The following is a 19,995-nucleotide window of genomic DNA, read 5'->3' as shown; positions in this document are numbered from 1 at the left end:
TTCCGCCCTTTTTCTATCGTGTCTAATGATTTTGATTAATATGCACGAGGGAGAGAGAGAGAGCAAGACAGCGCTCGTGTTGTTTGAAGACGGTGAGTGCGCGCGTGCGCGGCCGGCGCTCTCTCTCGTACTTATATGCGCCCTGTCAAGCGCAGTCAGTCATTCTATTCTACATCACTCACCGATCAAATAAGGCTTTGGCGGCCGCCCCCCAAAAAATTCAATGCAGGAAAACCCCTGGATGGATAGAATGATGGCCATCGCGTATCAGCGCACTTAAGGTACACACTGTCAAGTAATTTGCACACGTTTTTTAGAGAAATGAAAACAGGTCGACGAATCGACACGCATATTTTGCGTCTACGTATTTTTTGCATCGACGTCATCGATGACTTCGACGCGTTGTCCCAGCCCTAAACCCTACCAGTCTACTAATACTCTACTAATACTCTGAGAGTTAGTCGACATGTAGGTGCAATGTTACTTATAGACAACTGAATGTCTGTTGGAGGAGCATCACAATAAAGAGTTTGCAGATATTAAGCAGAGACTTTGTTACACTATTAAGATTTGAATAGTAAAATGTAAGTTATATCATTATGTCATTGCTTAATTTGACGTCAGAGATGGGTCTAATAGTTGTTTTCATTTGTTTTTTCTTCATTTCAGAAAAAGCTCCAGAATGTATCTTGGAGGATACGAAGGGTGTTTTCAGCAGCTCTTCCAGTGATGCTGTGACTGTTGTGGAGCCTTTTTTTCCTGAACCATCATCGTCACCTGGTTCAGATCACTCCGGCGTCAAGCCAAATAATGGTAAATCATTATTTCTCCATCATTATTTTAAACAGTATTATCTTGTTTTCCACTCAAAATAAGGCTTGTTTTTACAGAATATTAAAATGATTTCCCCCATTATAAAATTATTTTCTCGACCAGCGCTGACATTTTTTAAATAAAGTCTACTAATACTCTACTAATACTCTATTGAGAGTTAGTCGACATGTAGGTGCAGTGTTTCTGATAGACTTATAGAATGTCTTAAAGGGACCAAAATAAAGTGAAACCAAAGTAACAATTTGATGTGACCACTGACATTGATAATTAATATAATAAATAATAGTAAAAACAGTTTTTGATATCTGAAATGTTCCATCATCAGGCCGCTCCGGATCCCGGAGAACTGTTTCCACAGATTCCTCTCCGGGCATCACGCCATCCTCAGCTTGGTCCTCACCCTGGTCCTCACCCCCCCCTGAGGCCCATGTCGAGAGAGGAAGTAGAGAGTCGTTCAATCTGTGCAGCCGAGGCTCGGACAGCGTCGAGGGGAGCAGGAGTGGCGATGGATGGGAGAGCCCAAGCGAAAAGAGTTTGTCCAGGTCCAACAGCCTCGAAGGGTTTCTGTGTCCTCCGCTGCCGGGTCAAGTTCCTGTCGAGCCAACAGAGACATCAACTGGCCGAACTGCTCAGGGTGCCGTGGAGGCTTCTCCTGTGAACGAGAGCTCAACAGGTGAGACTGAAATAAGGCTTGGCAGTGCAAAGTCTACAGATAGAGATTTAGCTATTTCATGCATAACTGAGTCAAGTTTTTAACACGTCCGATCACATTTACTGTTGCTCGACCAGCACTGATATTTTTCAAATAAAACAATGAATCTAGCAAGCTAATAATTGTCTCATATTTTTCTGTTTGTTTTTCAGAGTCCTTTGAGTCTCTCTATAACGTGGAACAGTTAATTGGATCCGGAGGATTTGGCAGAGTGTTCCTGGGAACACGCAAATTTGATGGCAAAAAGGTAAATCTTACTGAATTGCACAAACATTTTGCTCTTGCATGCATCAAAACACATTTAAAACAATTTACAGATGGTTTAATACTTAATACAAAGCCAGGTGCTTGAAAACTGTTACTGTTATTGAAACTGTTTTTTTTGTGTTTTTTTTGTGCAGGTTGCCATCAAGCGGATGCTCAAGAGTGCCAATTATCGTTATCTTTATATTGTAAGTTGGCCAAAACCTGAATGTGTATTGAGTTGTTTAAGTGCAGATTACTGTAGTTAATACACCCGTAGGAAGCATTAGGTATAAATGTGATCAACAAATAAGCCTAGAGGCACCAAATAACTTTGAGCTGAAAAGGCTCTTTTGAACGCATCTAAAAAGATCAAAGAATAGTACATTTCAAAATGATGTTTTCTTCAGATTTTTACCCAGCTAACCTTCTGTCTGCTTCTTCTCTCTAGCCTGGGAATCCCAAACCTCTCGTCACAGAAGTGGCGCTGCTGATGATGATGAGGCTAGAACCCATAAGCCCCTTCGTCATACAACTGTACGAGTGGTTTGAACATCCTAAAGAATTCACTCTGGTTATGGAGTATCCGGGGCACTGCGAGAGCTTGTTTGACATAATCTATCGTCAACCTTGGAGTGACTGGTTCTCACGGGTCGTCATGAGACAGGCTGTGCGGGCAGTGCTACACTGCATCCATCATGGTGTTTTCCATAGTGACATTCATCCACAGAATGTCCTGTTTGAGAAAGACACGCTAGATCTCAAGCTGATAGACTTTGGCTGCGGTCAGCTGTTTAGTAGTGAAGGCTACGAGAGAAACAGATACAGGGGTGAGCATTTTGGGAGTGTGGAAACCTGAAGGTAGTGACTTACAAATTTTTTGATGATGCTTTAAAAAAAAAAGCTCAACAATGTGCAAATGTCTTCCTTACAGGAGTTCCGGATTACTGCCCACCTGAAGTCTTTACAGAACCTCGATTCCACGCCGTCCCAGCAAACGTCTGGTCTCTAGGAGTGGTGCTGTACGAGTTGTCGAACACATGTCTTCCTTTTTGTAATAGAACGGAAATCACACAAGCCGAAGTTACATTTCAGAACCCCAACTTATCCAAACGTGAGTGAATAATGATGATAACATGGATAAACACACATAAAGCAAACGAGTTGTACAGAAAGTTAAAGGTTGTAGTGTGTCAGAATTTTTATATATACTGTAGCTCAACGTACACCGAGAGCATCGCTGTTTTCAAAAATGCCAGGTCACATGGTCATGACTAACCAGCTCTCTCCTTATTAAAATGTGTACAGACTGCAGGGATCTGATTGGACAGTGTCTAGCTCGCGATCCAGCTGAACGCCCCAGCTTAGAGCAGATGTTACAACATCAATGGTTTGTTCGTACACAACGCTAGATTGGAGAAGCTGAGGAGATTCACTCGATCAGTTTCAGGTGTGTGGAAGTGTAACAAGCAGAGTAGGATTATTATCTTTTGTCTTAAATTCTGCATTATTTGTAGTGAGATTTTCAAATTTGTGTTCATTGTAATGTTCTTGTTATAGTCAAATCACCTTCATTTATATAGCGCTTGATACTATATAATAATGGTAAATCATTATTTCTCCAACATTATTTTAAAAAGTATTATCTTGTTTTCCACTAAAAAATAAGGCTTGTTTTTACAGAATATTAAAATTATTTCCCCCATTATAATATTATTTTCTCGACCAGCGCTGACATTTTTTTAAATAAAACAATGGATCTAGCAACAGACACTCTACTGACTATAAGTCTACTAATACTCTACTAATACTCTAATGAGAGTTAGTAGACATGTAGGTGCAATGTTTCTTATAGACTTATAGAATGTCTTAAAGGGACCAAAATAAAGTGAAACCAAAGTAACAATTTGATGTGACCACTGACATTGATCATTAATATTATAAAAAAATAAATAAAACAAAAACAGTTTTTGATATCTGAAATGTTCCATCCTCAGGCTGCTCCAGATCCTGGAAAACTGCTTCCACAGATGTTTCTCCGGGCATCACATCCGCCATCGCTGCACTGACGAGAATGTCTCCCAAGCGTTGGGCTGGATGTAATAATCCACATAGCCTCTCTCTATTTACTCCCGAAATCTGAACCGCTGAAGACGAGGTGGATTAAGTTTGTTTTTGAAGAAAATGCTCCCTCAACTCTACCAAAATTTGTTTATGTCTGCGCCAATCATTTTACACCGGACAGCTTTTTGAATGAGGCTCAGTATAAAGCAGGTTTTGCAAAAAAATGGCTCCTGAAGGATGTAGCAGTGCCAACTGTTCGTGATCCAGCTACACATCTAGAAGTATGTATTACGCGTTGGTTTTCCAAATTGCCTTTGAATTTGTCAAGTTCATAATAACATGTTAGACTTATAAAGTTTGTGATAGCACCATGAGTCCAGCTATGTTGTTATTTTTTTATCACGCTGATAGTGGAATCTTTATTTGTTAAGGACAGCACATCAGAACAGAGCAGCCAAACCAGAGATGTTGCTTGCCAGACAGACGCAAAACCGCTGACCAAGTCTGTTGGTACTCAGTCATCAATGAAGACGTTTCATGTTCGCTACAGGAGTTCAGGTATGTTTATGTATTATATGATACTGCTTATACAGAGGACCTATAACTAGTCTTGTTACACAACAAGTGTCACATAACAGTAACACACAACTACTTTGTATATTACAGGTGTCCAGACGACAGATACAGTTTCAGACATTGACAGTTTGTCACCAGCAGCTGGTTTAAAGGTCCCATGACATGAAATTTTCACTTTCTGAGGTTTTTTAACATTAATATGAGTTCCCCTAGCCTGTATATGGTCCCCAAGTTTCTAGAAATTTCAATCGGTGTAAATCGAGCTTTTGCTATCTTTCTCTGCCTTTGAGAAAATGGAGGCTCATACACGCTGATCTTGAATCTCCTCTTTATGACGTCATAAGGAGGAAATGTTACCTCCCCTGTCTCTGCTTTGCCCGCCCAGAGAATATTTTCCGCCCATGAGAAAATGCGCTAGGAAGTAGGAACGCGCGCGCGCGATTTTAGTTTGTCCACGAGAGATATTATGGCTTTTGAGCGAGCGAAGCATAATAATTGCTCAATAATTGGATGTACAAATGAACACCGAAGGGTCAAATACAGAGCTGGGCTTGCTGAACGTCTGAAACTAAAGTCTGGATCACTCTCTTTGGCTCAGCTACACACCTCGGACAAGTAAGTCAACTAATGATATATAAGTGTGTTGCTTTACTGTTTATGGTTACCTAGATTGTTACACGTAGAATGTGGCTGTAACATTAGCTATGCAGCTATGCAGTTTATGTGTGTGAATACACACACTGTTACGCGAGTGTTGTACACTTCTTTGTTATTTGGATAACCGTTTTCCTGTTGGTTATATGGCGCGCGCGATCGATATCCGCATTTCAAGATCGCAGAGCTTGATGTAATTGTAATAAGATAAATACAGACGTTACAGATCTCTCATGAAAAGGCAACAGTAGGTTAGCATTAGCTACATGATAATAACTGTAAACCATCCGAATAAAGTACTGTATCCAGACATAATATTTTAAACTAACCATTCGGAAACGTCCTGCTGGAGCCGCTGAGTTGCAACTTCTTCATCCGTTGCTTCTCCATCTGGATCAGATTCTGGGTCAAACTGAAATGCTTGAAAGACTGCGTGTCTTCGTGCCATTGCAATATCCAACGTAAACATGCACGCCACGGTACCGTTGCGCAAGATGGTCAAGGCCACACCCACCCTCCACCTTGCGCCACCTTTCTCCTCCTTATTAGTATTTAAGGCTACAGACACCGAAACGGCCTGTCTGAAGGAAGCTCATTCTGGGACTGGCTTGTAGTGGCTATAATTCTGCACCGAGGCTGAATTTTTGGGAAGAGATTTCAGATACAGTACTAGGGACCACTAAGGCCTATATTAAAGCCTACAAAAAGTAGCATGTCATGGGACCTTTTAATATTTAGGACCTCTACACCTATAAAGTGGCCATCAAAGAGACCTCGTGTGGAACTGGAGGAAGAGGATGACGAAGAAACCCTAATGGACACATCATCTGTAGTAGCACCTGAAGAGCAAGATTATACATTTGATCCAGCAGAGACGGACACAACTTTAACGGAGACAGCAGACATGTCGTAAGTTTCAAAACTGTGCATTTGTTTTAGAACAGGGGTGTCAAACTGAGTTCCTTGTTGGCCACAGCACTGCAGAGTTTACCTCTAATCATTATTAAACACACCTGAGGCAGCTAATCAACTCTCTAAGGCTCATCAAAAAAGTTCAAGTATGCCTGTTGATCCTTCTGGAACTGAGTTTAACACCCCTGGTTCAGAATTTTATTATTATTATATTTTGTTACTTTTGTATTTAATATTTGTTAACCAGTACGAGTTTTTGTTTCTTAGTGCTCAAGCAAAATGAGACGCTAGATCGCCTGAGTGAAAGGGAAAGGGTCATCGTTGGAGGTGACATGAGGGCTGACTCACCAGGTACATAGTTGTAAATAAGAAGGATGCATGGATGCTCGGGTATTTTCCGGATCATGAAGCATAACATGCATAGGTAGTATCTAACTGAATTCAATGCACTCGTGGTAATAATGCTTTGTGTAATATTACTTTCAAAGGCCACTCTGCAAAGTTTGGAAGCTATACATTGATGGACCTTCAGACCAACACCGTTGTGGACACACAGCTGGTTCAGGTGGGAGAGAAGAAATATCACTATTTAAAAAAATTACATTTTGAGAAGTTTAAAACTTCTGGTTTGTCTAAGTTGATTGTTTCGTTCCCTATACTTGTCTATTTCAGAGTAACGAAGTGGGAGGAAGCTACCACATGGAAAAAGGATTACAGAGGAGCCTTGCCCTGTTGGAAGCTCGTGGTGTTACTCTGGAGTGTATTGTAACTGACCGCCGAATTACAGGGGGTACTGGGGGGTACTATACCCCCCAATGAAGACCCAGTAGGGGACAGAAATATCAGTTTTGGGGGGGTCAGATAATTTTTCTGATATTGTGAAAAAATATAATTACAGTTACAATACAAGTCAACTCCTAATTTCACTGTAGGAACATTTTAATGTAAAGCGATTTCAGACACCCCTATTGTGGACCGTACCATTTTTAACCACCGTGGCCAGAAGCAACTGAGATAGAGAACGACTTCACCTTCTCAAGCAAGTGTCAACGTTGAATGATAAAACGCTAGTTTCATAAAGTATCATTCTTTTCAACATTCCTTATTTGTATATTCAAAAATATTTAAAATAATCTAATTTAATAGTTATAATTTTTCAATGTAAATGATTTAATTTTATTGGTAACAGCCTAGTGTCTAATTATTTTAATTGAATATATTTATCAAATTTAAGAATTTGAAATGAAAGATGGAGCATACATTTAATAAAATTAGGGGAAAATGCCCTTTATAAAGGTACAAAAATGATTCTGAGTGTTTTCAAACAGTGATGTAATGAAACATTGACAATTTAAGCTTGAAGGGAGTAAAGCCTCTGTTTAGGTTATTAAGGAAATGTAATTTTGCCAAAAGAAGAACTTTTATTTTAAATAAATGTTAATTTTAAATCAGCCTACTTCAGTGTGATGTTACCATATTATCATGCTTAACACTAAGAATTTGAATAATTGTAATGTGATGATCAGATGCAGATCTAAATCAAAGAATATAGGCGGTTTGTGGGTGGATTTTTTATTTTTAAGGCGAGACTCTACAGGTGAATAGGGTAAAATGTTTAAATAATAGATATCACCATGAAACTTCCTCAGTTGATTACTTACACAAGTATATAAAAAAATGTATTACAAGTTTTAGAAATGTATATGTTTAATTATGCAAATGAGGCATTATCTCATTAAATATGTACGATTTTGCATATATTTTCGGTAGATAGATCTGAACATATGATAAAGCCAGATGCAAAATTATTTTTTCATTTTGTTTACACACAAGATGAAAATAAAAACTCGGAGGGATTTCAGGATATATGCTTTCATTACCTAGGAAATTAAAATATACTGTCCATAGCCTTAAAAAATCGATTTTCACCTTTTTTTTTTTTTTTAAATGTCACATAAATCAGGCCAGGAATGATTTATTAACAAATCCCTCCGAAAATATCTTCAGAATACTGCTAAGTGTATAACTGGAGAGTTTGGTGTACACAGGTGCTACACAGGCTGAGATGTTTCTACTGGAGAATGACAAAAAACTCATTTTGAGAAAACGGCAGTTAAAGAGTTAAATAGCTCTAAATGAGATTTCGTCGTTAGCTTTAAATCCCCCTTTGGACATTCACCATTGGTTACTGATAGAAAGGAAATGCCCATATTTGGGTTACAGAGCAGGAGACTCAGAGCTTTACAGCGATCCCGGTCATGACAGACTTCAGTAAACAGACGGATCTCGGCGTGTCGTGTGGGAATGATAACTTCTTGGTAAATTCGGGAGAAACTTACTGCCGCAAGTAAACAAAATGTAATAAAATAAACATCTTAATGTATATTTTCAACGTTTTCTTTATAGCAGCTTGAAAGAACACATATTGAAGGAGTAAACTAGCCCAAAATCTCAAAACTGACCACTGTCACGGTAGATGTATTCTCTGTTCCTTCTAGTCTTGTGTTTATGTTGTTGTGTGAGCGCGTGTGTTGTGGGCGTGAGTGTATGACATCACTTGATCCGCTCCAGCTGATCATCATCTCATCACCAGCTGCAAGCAATATCATGACTCCTTAAATACTTACCGTTGTTCTATCATCCTTGTCAGATCGTTGTTTGATGTCGTTCGTGTTGGTGTTCCTGTTCCCAGTTCCTGCCTTGTGTTCCTGTTCCCAGTTCCTGCCTTGTGTTCCTGTTCCAAGTCTTCGTTGTGGATTCACCCGTTGTCTCACCGTCACCTTCACTGCACTTCTTCACGGATCCTGACCATCGAAGTCCCTGCGTCACTCTTCCCATCGGCTTGCACTGTTGCACAGTTGGACTGTTGTTTGCACTATCTGAATAAATCACTTGCAATTGCTTCCTGTCTCGTATCCAGTCATTATGACAACCACTGCATGAAAAATCTTTGTTTTTGCCTGCCGTGTCTCGCCTTAATAGTGGATTCGGGCGACTCAAAGTGCACCAGATTAATGAATTTATCTTTAAAATGTACAACATTTTCTTATGGGGGGCATGCCCCCCGGACCCCCCTAGAGGTACCAAGCTCCACCAACAGAAAAAATGGTGGAAAACACATTAGGCTATATGATGATCTACAAAAAAATACACATTTTTATTATCTTATTATTAAAATACATTATTATGATTTTACCACCTGCGCCTCATTTTGAGCCAGGAAAACCCTGAAATAGGCAATAGGCTTCTTGTAAAGGTATTACTATTTACTAGTAATTAGAATGGTATTTCAGTGCACTTAACTTCTAACTTTTGGGAGTTGATCAAAACAGTTCTCGTTTGGATATATAATAACAATGAGATATTCTGTAGCCTATTGATTATCAGTTTGTCGCAGGTTTAGACCTTGTATGTGTGTTGCACAACACATGTTGCACTTGGCGATCACGGTGGGGATTGATATGGTAGTGGACCATGATGGTCATAGAAGAAGTGAAGGAGCAGTTCCCCCCAATTATGGCCTCAGAGAACATAACATCAACCAGTTTTATGATGTGTGGCACATCGAAAAAGGTTTTATTCATTATAAATCGTACAAATTCAATAACATAGATTTATAAGTGGGTTTAATGTGAAAATTAAGAAATTGTGACAGTTTATAGGCATATCACAAATATTTAGTACTGGCAAACTGTGAACATCACTGTATTTATTCTCAGCAGTAAAATGCTTGTCTATATTTTTATTTACAGGGATTGTGAGGAAACTTGAAAACATTTCCAAGATGAAAGACTTGTGAAAAATTACGGAAATGGCAGAGAAGCATTAAAAACCACATTTACTGGACTGCATCATCTTCAACCACTGGACCAGAAAGAGTGGCAAAATGGAAATCGATTCTGAACCATGTCAGGAACATACACAGAGGATCCAAACTTTCCTGCTCGTCTACATCATCTAAAGGGAAGCAGAGATAGAAACAAGTGGCTTGTTGCCAGTATGATACTGTAAACAAATATTATTTTTAGGCAACACGACATGTAAAAAAAAAGAAAAAAAAAGGGGGACTGTTAGTCGAAGTGTAAATAACCTAAAATTAAAGTTATTAGTTGTAATTAATGCAATTTTTGTATCATTTCTCATAGGAACTCAGGCATTCTACAAGCTGGAGAAAGTGATGACAAACACGCGGATTTTGAAGGACATCACCAAACTAAGTCCACATCACCAGACTTCATCTTTGGAGTCATTTCATAGTGACATTCTACGGTTTGCCCCCAAAAATTTGGTGTTTGTCACGGTTCATAGATCCAATGTCTCTCTCTAGTCTCGTGCCTTGTTGTTTACATGTGTGTGAGTGTGTGTGTCCGGATCGTTACGGTTGATCAGTATCCAGCTGCAATCACTCATCATCACCAGCTGCCACTCATCTCATCTCCTAGAAATGCTCACCACTTTCTCATCTCCTTTGTCAGATCGTTGCATGAAGTCTCTGTGTTGTCTGATCCTGTTCCCGTGCCTCGTGTCCCGTCTTGAGTTCCTGTGTTCCGGTTTCGCGTCTTTGTTGGATTACGTTTCATGTCTGGATCACGTCATCACTCATCAGAGCACGCTGCACTTCATCCATCACTCCGTGTCTGACCATCAAAGTCCCTGTGCCACCGCCTGCATCACCCGGATTATTCATCATCATCATCATCATCATCATCATCATCATCATCATCATCATCATTGACTATTAAATAAAAGCTTTTTACTTGCACATTGTGTCCTCGTTTCTGACGTAACAGTGTTCCCATTTCTTGGAATGTTGTGCAGGTAATTTAACTGCTGTTAAAATAACTTTACATCACTATAGGCTATTTTCCTGAATTGTGTCTGTGCACTTGCAGACTAAACCTGGCTGCATTTTATTACAATGAAAATGCTGGTCGTGCACAAGCAACATCATCAACAGGATATACATTTATAAATACATTTTGTTTTATAGCACAGAGTACCTAGATGACCTGCAGGACCTAATATTTGAGCATGTTTTTGTGGACCCTGCTCCATACATGGATGAGGTACTTAAGATACCCATACTATCAGACCTTTGTGCGGAGTATGAGCGGCCAGACAAGGAGGAGGTCATTTCCACCATGGTGTCCAGATTCAATCATCAGCTGGTAGGAAACCAACATATCTGCCCTGATCATCTGGAAACTCACGGCGAACCCTCATCACCACACAGCCTGGAAATCCAGACCTAAATCTAACTCGCTGAGCAAATTCAACTTGTGCTCTCGCGAGAACTCTGGAATACCAGGGTAAGGTTCCATAGTCGGCTCGATAAATGTATGCATTCTGAAGAGAATACACGTTTAAACAAACAGGATCCAATCCAGGATGCTCAGTCATTATATATATAAAGATATTGGGAAGAATGTTGATAAAGCAAACCGGTTTGGTTACCATTGACTTCTACTACATGAAGGGGAAAAAACTGATTAATTATTATAATTATTATTTTATTTTATTTGTTTTTTTTTTGTGTGTTTGACAGAATAAAGTAATTGAGGTCTGGAACAACATGAGTGTTTGAGTGAATGATGATGAACTATCTCTTCAAGAGGGAAAAACTTTTTGTTTGCCTTGTCAGTTTATTTATTTGTATTTCAACCCTTAAAGAAATAAGCTACACATGTCAACAACAGCAATAGGAATAAAAATGATAAATAAATCATTTTTATTAATAATATCCAAAAAGAATAATTCCACCAAGTAATATTTCCTTATGTAACTGTAGACTGTTTGCTGTTGCCAGCAATTAAGCCACTATCAGTATAAACAGGCTTTTTTAATAAAGTTATAAACACTAAATTAATAAAACATCTGAGAGATTATGATAAAGTACAATTAAGACTAGTTTATGGACTTACATGAAAAGCATTTGAACTATATCTCATGACTTTACTGTCACCTTGTGTTCAGATTTGATGGAAGTATTATGTTTGGGGTTTCTTGACAGACTTCGCCATCAAGTGGACATGTGCAGGTACTGCAGGTTTCACTGGACTCTGGGTTGCAACTTTCCATAGGCCTACGTTTAGCGGCTTTAGAGGCTCTCTGAAGCGCAGACAGAGGAGCGAAACATAACGATGTCTCTTGTCAAAAAAACTGCTTCTTTCAGCAGGTTATTTTCGCTATGTAATATGTATTGATTGAAAAAATGGAGAATAATAAAATTCGGATTTCAAACGCAACGCCGAGTTTATGAAACTCAAATTAAGATTATATTTACAGTGAATTTAGTTTTAACATTTAATTTTGTCTTTTGATGAGATTTACAAATATATATTCTTAGAGCCAAGAATTTCCATGGGAATAAATCCATATTAGCCTAATGTGCTAATTAATGTGTGTTGTCATTGACAAATAAATAAATATACAGTTTACATATCTATATATAGAAAGAAAAATATTTCCAAAACAATACACACACACACACTGAAAAAAAGGTTTTCATTCATCCACTTAAAAAAAAATGTAGGGTTCACATCTATATTTTATAACTTGAGCCAATGAAAAATAAATAACTTGCCCTAACCAATATTTTCTATGTATTTTCTAAACCTTGGCACAAAGTATATTTTTCTTATTGAAGAAAGTCAATTCATTTAAATTCTGTTTTTGATCTAAACAAAAATATATAGATTTAATATAATAAAAAATCCCATTTAAGAAATATGTATTAGACATTATTTGTTTTCTCCAATCAAATAGATATACATTTAATTATACAATTATTTCTCATTTTTAAAAATACAAATTAATTGAAATGATTTATTTTAAACAAACAAAAAGATATGGATTTAATAAAACATGTTTACCATTAAGGAACATTTCTTAATATTTAATCTTGTCCAAAATAATTAAAAAAAGAAAGAATTTTCATTACATAGATATTTATTAACTTATACATTACTTACACATATCCACAATTTCAGTACTCAAGTGTCAGATTTTCAACTTCTAAGAGCTGGCAAACATTGACCTTAGAAAACAACAGCCTTAACCGAGAACAATGCAGTGAATTAGGGAAATGTGACAATTTCTCAGTTTCATCACTACTAGAAATGCAGCTGTAGTCAGTATCTCACTATCTTCCTTTTTTTTTTTTTTCATCTATCTCTTGTTCTTCAAAGTATGTACTGTGACACGTCCACCCAGTTACCTTTACACGCACACATGCACACACGCACACACACAAACGCACGCATCTGTCAGTTCCTGACTGTATTGGTTTTGTTTTGGTTGTTTGTTTGTTTGTTTATTTGTTTTCCCTGTTTGTGATCCCAATTTATGTACATCTTGCAATAAAAAAATAAAAAAAATAAAAAGATTCTCACTATCTCTGTCCTCGTTGTATTTTATGATGCTACAAATGATATCCAACTGTAAAAAAAAACATTGTTGAAAAGTCAAAAATTGGAATGGAAGTACAGAGTTGTTGCTATACACCGTCCCATTTCATCTCATTGGTGTAAACTGGCAGCTTTCAGAACGCTGCAGCACGTAGCATTGCGTAGAACGTGCACAAATTTTTGTGCAAAACATTTTTTTCTGTGCTCCAAATATTGTTTACTGCATCACTTTATATATTCATTAAGTATTATTGATTTGAAAAGTTTTAATATCGTAATATTTAGAAAATGCATTAACGTTATCCCGTATGACATTTTGACTGGTGTCGTCACATGATTCTCAGTTAAACCGCTTAAAATACATTGTTTAAAATTGAGATTTTAGTAATAAGTAAAAAACACCCCCATAAAGATAATAACTACTTTGATGTGCAGTTTTAACCTTTTTGAATTTTTTATCAGTTGAAAACCTTATTTGTCACTGGCCCAGATATTCACAAGAAATACAGTTAATAACCAGTAATAGTTATATTAAAGGCGGTCGCACACCGGACGCGCAGCTCGGCGGCGCGCCGCGCAGCGCCACGTCTTTTAAATTCGAACACACTATTCTCTATGAGAGTACACACACCGGCGGCGCCTTTCGGCGTCTGTCCGCGGCGGCTCAGGACAGTGTTCAAAATCCTGCCGCGCCACAAGGGGGTCGCACACCGGACGCGCAGCTCAGCGGCGCGCCGCGCAGCGCCACGTCTTTTAAATTCGAACACACTATTCTCTATGAGAGTACACACACCGGCGGCGCCTTTCGGCGTCTGTCCGCGGCGGCTCAGGACCGTGTTCAAAATCCTGCCGCGCCACAGAGCGCCATTTACATAGTTTTATATTAAATTTACATGTATGTGTCTCAAATCGTAGTTAATATATATACGGACCTCACCCTGTGCTGCAATATACATTTAGTTTTATATTTATTTACAGAAATCAGAAAATTGCTGATGTTATCGGATTTTCAGGTGACAGTTGTCCTAGACGTGGCGCGACGCGGCGCTGAGCTGCGCGTCCGGTGTGCGGCCGCCTTAAGACTAGTGAGACAAGTGATAATGATATAATTTACGTTAATACTTATCATATGATATTATGAGCCTATAATATAGGCTACAAGACATAGGCCTACTATATATTACATATAATATATAGCCTATTAAAATACGTATGAAGTGTCTAAAAATGTATGTTTACTATAATAAAGTACCTGGAATAAACTTCTGGCATTTTTGGTTGATGTTATAGCGCACACAGTTGTTTCCGCACGGAAATATGATGGTTTGCTCATCAAAATACAACAAATTATTCCTCACTCCTGTCCGCAATCCGAATATATAATGAGACTGTGCCACTACAGTAGCCATCTTGACAAAATTATTAGCTAACAGTTTGTAGAAAAATACTATTTAAACGAGTTGTCTGGTTTGTTTGACGTTGAAATCTTGTTGAAATCTGTTTAACGCTGCAGTAGTGACTGGTCGAGATATGTGTTTAATGCCCGTGCGCTGGCTTCGCCGAGTAACCTTGAAATTGTACATTCGTCGAAAAACAAATATTTCTTAGTTGAGCTCTTAATGAAAAATATTTATATTTAACAATGTTTTGAACGAAAAAAATATTACCTGCAAAATAAAACAAATAATGGTAAAATGAATTGAAACTAAGACAAATGTTTTATTGGATGAGGTTGAAAACCTTTTATTAATGTGTACATGCATTCATATAAATCATGTACAATTTCAATTAAATATTTGAAATGACACAACATTTAGCAAATATGCTACATAAATAGTCAATTTGGTAGCAACTGGGTGGTTGCTGTGGGGAACACGGTGGAGCAAGTGTTCTCTGTGGGATCTTGGCAGGCACAGACACTCCCTTTTGGATATTCTTCTGCCTCTGCTGCTTAGGGATCCTGAGGTTTGCGGAAGACACAAGCACTGGTGCATTTTGCAAATGCTGCCTCAGCAGCTCAGGGTTTTTAGGATTTCTCCTCTTGGAGATCTTGTCTGGCATTGGTGCTCCATGTGAGGAGCATGTGAGCACCTTTGAGGAAGCCACTGGTGCCCTCTGTAGTGACTGGATGGGTGTGGGTGTTTCTAAAGCGGCCTTTTTCAGATGTTTAGTCAAATATTCGGGGATCCTGAGTTTTCCTCTTTTTTGGGACCCTATGGGCACAGGTGCTCCCTTTGGAGACGCAGCAGGCACAGGTGCTCCCTTTGGAGACGCAGCAGGCACAGGTGCTCCCTTTGGAGATGCAGCAGGCACAGGTGCTCCCTTTGGGCACGCAGCAGGCACAGGTGCTCCCTTTGGAGACGCAGCAGGCACAGGTGCTCCCTTTGGAGATGCAGCAGGCACAGGTGCTCCCTTTGGGCACGCAGCAGGCACAGGTGCTCGCTTTGGAGATGCAGCAGGCACAGGTGCTCGCTTTGGGGACACAACAGGCACAGGTGCTGAGTGCTGAGCTTTCTCCAATGTATCACCGAAGACCAGGGATGAGGTGAGATCCTCTTTTTTAGCACTGGGAGAGTTCTGCTGCCTCCACTGCTTCGTTGTCTTCAGTTCTCCCCCCTTATATTTCCCATCTGAGAAGCCCGAGTGCTGGGAATGAGCCTTCTCAGATGCTTCACTGAAGACCGGGGATGTGGGGCATGATGTTTCTCCTTCCTCCACTGTTTCCCACCACTGGTCTGAGATGAGGTCCTCATAGTCAGGATACTCAGATATGGGGTCTGAAACTTCCATTATCGCCCACCACCGCCCCGCAGCAAGGGCTGTAGTGAGCTCATCTGACAATTCAGTTGATGAGGACTGCTCTGCACTCTCAAAAATGGTGGGCATGGTTGACATACTCGAAAATGAACTAGAAGTGAACAATACTTCTTGCAATTTATATCTGTGAAACACTAAAGAAAGAGAAACAGAAGAGATTATTTGAATAATCAATTTTGTATCAATTTCCCTACTAATATGCACAACTCAGATGCACATAATGTAAATGTATATAGTAATTTCACAATCGCCTACTCGCTACAAGAAGAATAAATCCGCGGCACTGTTTATACTCACGATCATTATGACGTAACAGTCGACAGTTGACGTCACAGTCGGCCACACGAATTGACGTCACAGTCAGCCACCCGAGTTGACGTCACAGTCAGCCACCCGAGTTGACGTAACAGTCGGTCACACGAGTGACGTCACAGTCGACCACAAGAGTTTGAGAGGAATGGAAGACCTAGGCTGTTTCGCTGTATTAAAAGTGAACATGCAATACAAACAAAGACTGACTTAGCTTTTTTAATTCATGATTGTTCATAGAAAAACTAGCGCTGTTTATTATTTATTTTTAGCATTTGCAGCTGGTGCATAAACGGGAGCAAGTGAAGCTGGCATACATTTTGTTATTAAGAATAACAGACCACTGTTTTTTTTGTTTTTTTGTTTTGTTTTGTTTTTTACAGATATTAGCCTACAATAAAAGCATCTGCCATCTGAAACATTTCTGAAACAGAATATAATTCACAAAAAAAGTTCCTGTAGGCTATCCTTGTGTTTTTCTATTTATGACAATTATTTAAAAAAGCAACAGATAGGACGAGAAAGAGTGCTGTCCCGAACATCAGCAGGACGTTTTTTTTTATATTAAGTCGTAAATATTACATGACTTACATTTTGCTCTATATATCGGCAACGAAAATAGTTCCAAATAAATCTATAAATCGTTGCTCATCTTTGAGAAACAGTTTCCCTGACTGAAAACTTTCCATAGGCCTACGTTTAGCGGCTTTAGATGCTCTCTGAAGCGCAGACAGAGGAGCGAAACATAACGATGTCTCTTGTCAAAAAAACTGCTTCTTTCAGCAGGTTATTTTCGCTATGTAATATGTATTGATTGAAAAAATGGAGAATAATAAAATTCGGATTTCAAACGCAACGCCGAGTTTATGAAACTCAAATTAAGATTATATTTACAGTGAATTTAGTTTTAACATTTAATTTTGTCTTTTGATGAGATTTACAAATATATATTCTTAGAGCCAAGAATTTCCATGGGAATAAATCCATATTAGCCTAATGTGCTAATTAATGTGTGTTGTCATTGACAAATAAATAAATATACAGTTTACATATCTATATATAGAAAGAAAAATATTTCCAAAACAGTACGCGCACACACACACACACACACACACACACACACTGAAAAAAAGGTTTTCATTCATCCAATTAAAAAAAATGTAGGGTTCACATCTATATTTTATAACTTGAGCCAATGAAAAATAAATAACTTGCCCTAACCAATATTTTCTATGTATTTTCTAAACCTTGGCACAAAGTATATTTTTCTTATTGAAGAAAGTCAATTCATTTAAATTCTGTTTTTGATCTAAACAAAAATATATAGATTTAATATAATAAAAAATCACATTTAAGAAATATGTATTAGACATTATTTGTTTTCTCCAATCAAATAGATATAGATTTAATTATACAATTATTTCTCATTTTTAAAAATACAAATTAATTGAAATTATTTATTTTAAACAAACAAAAAGATATGGATTTAATAAAACATGTTTACCATTAAGGAACATTTCTTAATATTTAATCTTGTCCAAAATAATTTAAAAAAGAAAGAATTTTCATTACATAGATATTTATTAACTTATACATTACTTACACATATCCACAATTTCAGTACTCAAGTGTCAGATTTTCAACTTCTAAGAGCTGGCAAACATTGACCTTAGAAAACAACAGCCTTAACCGAGAACAATGCAGTGAATTAGGGAAATGTGACAATTTCTCAGTTTCATCACTACTAGAAATGCAGCTGTAGTCAGTATCTCACTATCTTCCTTTTTTTTTTTTTTTTTCATCTATCTCTTGTTCTTCAAAGTATGTACTGTGACACGTCCACCCAGTTACCTTTACACGCACACATGCACACACGCACACACACACACACACAAACGCACGCATCTGTCAGTTCCTGACTGTATTGGTTTTGTTTTGGTTGTTTGTTTGTTTGTTTATTTGTTTTCCCTGTTTGTGATCCCAATTTATGTACATCTTGCAATAAAAAATAAAAATAAAAAAAAGATTCTCACTATCTCTGTCCTCGTTGTATTTTATGATGCTACAAATGATATCCAACTGTAAAAAAAAAACATTGTTGAAAAGTCAAAAATTGGAATGGAAGTACAGAGTTGTTGCTATACACCGTCCCATTTCATCTCATTGGTGTAAACTGGCAGCTTTCAGAACGCTGCAGCACGTAGCATTGCGTAGAACGTGCACAAATTTTTGTGCAAAACATTTTTTTCTGTGCTCCAAATATTGTTTACTGCATCACTTTATATATTCATTAAGTATTATTGATTTGAAAAGTTTTAATATCGTAATATTTAGAAAATGCATTAACGTTATCCCGTATGACATTTTGACTGGTGTCGTCACATGATTCTCAGTTAAACCGCTTAAAATACATTGTTTAAAATTGAGATTTTAGTAATAAGTAAAAAACACCCCCATAAAGATAATAACTACTTTGATGTGCAGTTTTAACCTTTTTGAATTTTTTATCAGTTGAAAACCTTATTTGTCACTGGCCCAGATATTCACAAGAAATACAGTTAATAACCAGTAATAGTTATATTAAGACTAGTGAGACAAGTGATAATGATATAATTTACGTTAATACTTATCATATGATATTATGAGCCTATAATATAGGCTACAAGACATAGGCCTACTATATATTACATATAATATATAGCCTATTAAAATACGTATGAAGTGTCTAAAAATGTATGTTTACTATAATAAAGTACCTGGAATAAACTTCTGGCATTTTTATTATGCAGTAACTTAATATTACTCTGAGAGTGTGTGTGTGACAGTGATTTATGTGCTTAACGTTACATGTCAGTCACTCTCTTTTTATAGTCTATGGTCCGTCAGCGCGGCATCGCTCAAGTTCGTAGAGATGAGCTTATTCAGTCCATTTTAAATTCTGATTTTGGCCGCCTCTCAAATGGGTTAAACCATAGATATATTGCCTATGAAGTTCAAGTAAATGCGCTAGAAAATCCGCGCTCATTCATGGATGTGCATTTATTGCATGGACGGAGAAAGCACCGACACCTGCAGGATTTCATCTGACGGTACTTAAGCATATTATAATCTATCTGTTCCGTGAGAGCAGAACGAACGAGCCTTTATTGACGTTTTTAAATCTGAAAACTCCAAAAAGCTACGAAATTGTCAGACATCCATTAGTGCATGTTCACAGAGGAAAACAACTGAAATACAGCGCTGGTTGTTCTCTCGAACGATACTCGACGACGGAATCCTAAGCCGTGGGCGAAGTAATGGGTGTATTAAATTGTATGAAATAATCCCGGAAAAAAGCACAAAACACTGCAGAGATGGCAAGTTCAGCAGCTAAAATTTGCTGAGGTGAAGTGACGGCTAGTAACAACAGCAGACAAACAGCTAGCAATGACATCAGCGGGAATCCATCTGTCACTCAAGTGGCCACAC

General features: G+C 38.0%; 2 protein-coding genes and 1 long non-coding RNA gene across 3 annotated transcripts in view; 1 reads left to right on the top strand and 2 right to left on the bottom strand.

Annotated features, from left to right (window-relative positions):
* The window catches only part of LOC309509533 (NACHT, LRR and PYD domains-containing protein 3-like), a 643,973-nt gene that overhangs the window by 441,144 nt on the left and 182,834 nt on the right, over positions 1–19,995 (bottom strand). The window lies entirely within an intron of this gene.
* LOC309509553 (NLR family CARD domain-containing protein 3-like) overlaps positions 1–19,995 on the bottom strand; it is a 125,054-nt gene that overhangs the window by 66,687 nt on the left and 38,372 nt on the right. The window lies entirely within an intron of this gene.
* On the top strand, positions 6,309–6,995 carry LOC309509631. Its single transcript, XR_014209953.1, has 3 exons — positions 6,309–6,346; positions 6,484–6,560; positions 6,668–6,995. It is a non-coding gene; the product is annotated as an uncharacterized lncRNA (long non-coding RNA).

This window comes from Leuciscus leuciscus (genome assembly GCF_965113295.1).
Source record: "Leuciscus leuciscus genome assembly, chromosome: 11".
Classification (NCBI taxonomy): domain Eukaryota; kingdom Metazoa; phylum Chordata; class Actinopteri; order Cypriniformes; family Leuciscidae; genus Leuciscus; species Leuciscus leuciscus.
Note: the sequence above shows the minus strand (reverse complement) of the source record. Positions and strands in the feature narration are given on the sequence as shown.